This window comes from Tursiops truncatus, chromosome 1 (assembly GCF_011762595.2).
Source record: "Tursiops truncatus isolate mTurTru1 chromosome 1, mTurTru1.mat.Y, whole genome shotgun sequence".
Taxonomy (NCBI): domain Eukaryota; kingdom Metazoa; phylum Chordata; class Mammalia; order Artiodactyla; family Delphinidae; genus Tursiops; species Tursiops truncatus.
The window spans coordinates 116,028,800-116,034,799 of NC_047034.1; positions in this window are offsets into that span (position 1 = coordinate 116,028,800).

Sequence of the window (6,000 nt, forward strand, 5' to 3'; positions counted from 1 at the left end):
GGGAAGATCCCACGTGCTGCAGAGCAACTAAGCCCATGAGCCACAACTACTGAGCCCCAGTGCCACAACTACTGAAGCCCGCACTCCTAGAGCCTGTGCTCGCAACAAAAGAAGCCACTGTAATGAGAAACCCACACACCGCAATGAAGAGTAGCCCCAGCTAGCCGCAAGTAGAGAAAGCCCACTCACAGCAACAAAGACCCAACGCAGCCCAAAAATAAATAAATGTATTAAAAAAAAAGTGAAGCTGCAAGTAATATCTATTACAAGGTAATGCAGGAGAAAGATAAGTGCAGACTTAAGCTTTCCGCCAACTAGTCTTCACTGCTGCCTCACCAGCCTGCCACCCGTCAATCCTGACAACCTAGTTCAAGGCAGTTCAAACTCTATAGGGTTCCTCTTATTTTCACCTAGTTCTATAGTTTCTCTAGGGTTGATTATCAGAGAGGGAGCTCCTGCTGTTATCCTATCTTAGCCAGGAACTAGAAACTCTCAAATTCTCATGAATGCAATACCTGGCATATAGTTTGCTCTTAAATGTTTAATTACTATTGAATGAATGAACCCTGGCACTAAGGCCTGAAACTAGAATTCTAAGTTCATTTCCAGTTGAAAATATGCTATGATTAATAATAACTAATATTTATTATTGAGCCAAACATGATTATAGGTGTTTATTTCTTTAATGAAGTAATGCATGTAATAGATGAAACAACTATGATTTCCTTTTGTGTTCTGAGAGGGAACTAAGAAAAAGAAGCATACGGTAAGCCTTGTGCACCCACAGGTTCCACACGCACGAATGGAAGATATTCAAAAAAAAATTCCAGAAAGTTCCAAAGATCAAAACGTGAATTTGCTAAGCTCTGGCAACTATTTACATAGCATTTACATTGTATTTACAACTATTTGCATAGCATTTACATTGTATTAGGTATTAAAAATAATCTAGGGATGATTTAAAGCATAGCGGAGGATATGCTTAGGTTATATGCAAACACTACACCATTTTATATAAGGGACTTGAGCATCCCCAGATTTTGGTATCCATGGGGATCCTGGAACCAATCCCCCATGGGTTATACTTTTTTACAATAATAACATATAACTTAAATGTTCATTATGTGTGATGGTTAACTTTGTGTCCACTTGACTGGGCTAAGGGATGCCAAGATAGCTGATAAAACATAATTCCTGGGTGTGTCTGTAAGGGAATTTCTGGAAGACATTAGCATTTGATTCAGTAGACTGAGTAAAGAGATCTGCCCTCACCAATGTGGGCAAGCATTATCCATATCCAATCTTAACCAATCATTGAGGGCAACAAGGGAACTAAAAGGGGAAGAAAGGGCAAATCACACTCTCTCTTCTTGGGCTGACACATCCATCTTTTCCTACCCTGGGACGTTGGAGCTCCTCATTCGAGGGCCTTCATACTCTGGACTACTCCAGGGGCCCCTGATTCTCAGGATTTTGGACTTGGACTGAATTATACCACTGGCTTTCCTAATTCTCAAGCTTGCCTATGGCAGACTGTGGGACTTCTCAGTCTCCATAACTGCATGAGCCAATTCCTACAATAAATCTCCTCATATATATATATATATATATATATATATATATATATATATATACTAATACAGATATATATCCTATTGGTTCTGTTTCTCTGGAGAATCCTAACTCATACACTAGGCATTATGATTTACCTAATAGAGCTAATATCTTCCAAATAAATTTAGTCGACTAGTACTTTGATTTTTTTTCCTAGGAAAAAGAAGAAGGTTTAGCTTTTCTGAAAATGTATTTTCATGAATTTAGCGTGTGGTTTTTTTTGTCTTTTTGTTTGTTTGTTCTATTATATATTTATTTATTATTTATTTATTTTGGCTGCACCTGGTCTTAGTTGCGACACTCAGGCTCTTAGTTGCAGCACTCAGTCTCTTAGTTGCAGCCTACAGACTTCATAGTTGAGGCATGTGGTCTCAAGGTTGTAGCACGGATATGGGATCTAGTTCCCTGATCAGGGATCGAACCCAGGCCGCCTGCATTAGGAGCGTGGACTGTTACCCACTGGACAACAATGGAAGTCCCTAAATTTGTGAATTATGCATATACACAAAGCACCTAATGCAAATAAATATTCTAATAATTTCCTTTTTTTTTTTTTTTTGCGGTACGTGGGCCTCTCACTGTTGTGGCCTCTCCCGCTGCGGAGCACAGGCTCCAGACGCGCAGGCTCAGCGGCCATGGTTTATGGGCCTAGCCGCTCCACGGCACGTGGGATCCTCCCAGACCGGGGCACGAACCCGTGTCCCCTGCATCAGCAGGCAGACTCTCAACCACTGCGCCACCAGGGAAGCCCCTAATTTCTAAATTTTTATAAGAACAGTTATTATAGACAATTTCTTGGCTGCTGCCTTAGAGATATATGTATGTGGCCCATTTATTGTTATCCCAGAAGCATACCTTATACTGAAATAGTGGTAATAAAGAGGACACTTACAAACATGGGTGTGGAGGCTTCCGGGAAGATGGCGGAAGAGTAAGACGCAGAGATCACCTTCCTCCCCACAGACACACCAGAAATACATCTACACGTGGAACAACTCCTACAGAACACCTACAGAACACCTACTGAACACTGGCAGAAGATCTCAGACCTCCCAAAAGGCAAGAAACCCCCCACGTACCTGAGTAGGGCAAAAGAAAAAAGAATAAACAGAGACAAAAGGATAGGGACGGGACCTGCACCAGTGGGAGGGAGCTGTGAAGGAGGAAAGGTTTCCACACACTAGGAAGCCCCTTCGCGAGCAGAGACTACGGGTGGCGGAGGGGGAAAGCTTCGGAGCCGCGGAGGAGAGCGCAGCAACAGGGGTGCGGAGGGCAAAGCGGGGAGATTCCCTAACAAGGATCAGGGCCAACTGGCACTCGCCAGCCCGAGAGGCTTGTCTGCTCAGCCGCCGGGGCGGGCGGGGCTGGGAGCTGAGGCACGGGCTTCGGTCAGAGCGCTGGGAGAGGACTGGGGTTGGCGGCGTGAACACAGCCTGCAGGGGGTTAGTGTGCCACAGCTAGCCGGGAGGGAGTCCGGGGAAAAGTCTGGACCTGCCGAAGAGGCAAGAGACTTTTTCTTCCCTCTTTGTTTCCTGGTGCGCGAGGAGAAGGGATTAAGAGCGCTGCTTAAAGGAGCTCCAGAGACAGGTGCAAGCCGCGGCTAAAAGCGCGGACCCCAGAGACGGGCATGAGATGCTAAGGCTGCTGCTGCCGCCACCAAGAAGCCTGTGTGCAAGCACAGGTCACTATCCACACCCCCCTTGGGGGGAGCCTGTGCAGCCCGCCACTGCCAGGGTCCCGGGATCCAGGGACAACTCCCCTGGGAGAACACACGGTGCGCCTCAGGTTGGTGCAACGTCACGCTGGCCTCTGCAGCTGCAGGCCTGCCCCGCACTCCGTGCTCCTCCCTTCCCCCAGCCTGAGTGAGCCAGAGGCCCCGAATCAGCGGCTCCTTTAACCCCGTCCTGTCTGAGCGAAGAACAGACACCGTCCGGCGACCTACACGCAGAGGCGGGGCCAAATCCAAAGCTGAGCCCTTGGGAGCTGTGAGAACAAAGAAGAGAAAGGGAAATCTCTCCCAGCAGCCTCAGAAGCAGCAGATTAAAGCTCCACAATCAACTTGATGTACCCTGCATCTGTGGAATACCTGAATAGACAACAAATCATCTCAAATTAAGGAGGTGGACTTTGAGGGCAAGATTTATGACTTTTTCCCCTTTTCCTCTTTTTGTGAGTGTGTATGTGTATGCTTCTCTCTGAGATTTTGTCTGTATACCTTTGCTTCCACCGTTTGTCCTAGGGTTCTATCTGTCCGTTTTTTTTTTTTTTTCTTTTTTTCTCTTAATAATTATTTTTTATTTTAATAACTTTATTATATTTTATCTTACTTTATTTTACCTTATCTTCTTTCTTTTTTTCTTCCTTCCTTCCCTCCTTCCTTCCTTCCTCCCTCCCTCCCTCCTTTCTTTCTTTCTTTCTTTCTACTTCTACTAATTATTTCTTTCTACTTTTTCTCCCTTTTATTCTGAGCCATGTGGACGAAAGGCTCTTGGTGCTCCAGCCAGGAGTCAGGGCTGTGCCTCTGAGGTGGGAGAGCCAACTTCAGGACACTGGTCCACAAGACACCTCCCAGCTCCACGTACTATCAAACAGCAAAAAACTCCCAGAGATCTCCATCTCAACACCAGCACCCAGCTTCACTCAACGACCAGCAAGCTACAGTGCTGGACATCCTATGCCAAACAACTAGCAAGACAGGAACACAACCCCACCCATTAGCAGAGAGGCTGCCTAAAATCATAAGTCCACAGACACCCCATAACACACCACCAGACGTACACCTGCCCACCAGAAAGACAAGATCCAGCCTCATCCACCAGAACACAAGCACTAGTCCCCTCCACCAGGAAGCCTACACAACCCACTGAAGCAACCTTAGCCACTGGGAACACACACCAAAAACAATGGGAACTACGAACCTGCAGCCTGCAAAAAGGAGACCCCAAACACAGTAAGGTAAGCAAAATAAGAAGACAGAAAAACACACAGAAGATGAAGGAGCAAGATAAAAACCCACCAGACCTAACAATGAAGAGGAAATAGGCAGTCTACCTGAAAAAGAATTCAGAATAATGATAGTAAAGATAATCCAAAATCCTGGAAATAGAATAGACAAAATGCAAGAAACATTTAACGAAGACCTAGAAGAACTAAAGATGAAACAAACAACGATGAAAAACACAATAAATGAAATTAAAAATACTCTAGATGGGATCAATAGCGAATAACTGAGGCAGAAGAATGGATAGGTGACCTGGAAGATAAAATAGTGGAAATAACTACTGCAGAGCAGAATAAAGAAAAAAGAATGAAAAGAACTGAGGACAGTCTCAGAGACCTCTTGGACAACATTAAACACACCAACATTCGAATTATAGGGGTTCCAGAAGAAAAGAGACAAAGAAAGGGACTGAGAAAATATTTGAAGTGATTATAGTTGAAAACTTCCCTAATATGAGCAAGGAAATACTTAATCAAGTCCAGGAAGCACAGAGAGTCCCATACAGGATAAATCCAAGGAGAAATACACCAAGACACATATTAATAAAATTGTCAAAAAATAAATACAAAGAAAACATATTAAAAGCAGCAATGGAAAAACAAGAAATAACACACAAGGTAATCCCCATAAGGTTAACAGCTGATCTTTCAGCAGAAACTCTGCAAGCCAGAAGGGACTGGCAGGACATATTTAAAGTGATAAAGGAGAAAAACCTGCAACCAAGATTACTCTACCCAGCAAGGATCTCATTCAGATTTGATGGAGAAATTAAAACCTTTACAGACAAGCAAAAGCTGAGAGAGTTCAGCACCACCATAACAGCTTTACAACAACTGCTAAAGGAACTTCTCTAGGCAAGAAACACAAGAGAAGGAAAAGACCTACAATAACAAACCCAAAACAATTAAGAAAATGGGAATAGCAACATACAAATCGGTAATTACCTTAAATGTAAAAGGACTAAATGCTCCCACCAAAAGACACAGATTGGGGCTTCCCTGGTGGCGCAGTGGTTGAGAATCCGCCTGCCGATGCAGGGGACGTGGGTTCATGCCCTGGTCCGAGAAGATCCCAAATGCCGTGGAGTGGCTGGGCCCGTCAGCCATGGCCGCTGAGCCTGCGCGTCCGGAGCCTGTGCTCCGCAACGGGAGAGGCCACAACGGTGAGAAGCCCGCATACCGCAAAATAAATAAATAAATAAATAAAATTAAAAGACACAGATTGGCTGAATGGATACAAACAAGACCCATATATTTTCTGTCTACAAGAGACCCACTTCAGACCTAGAGACACATACAGACTGAAAGTAAGGGGATGGAAAAAGATACTTCATGCAAATGGAAATCAAAAGAAAGCTGGAGTAGCAATTCTCGTATCAGACAAAA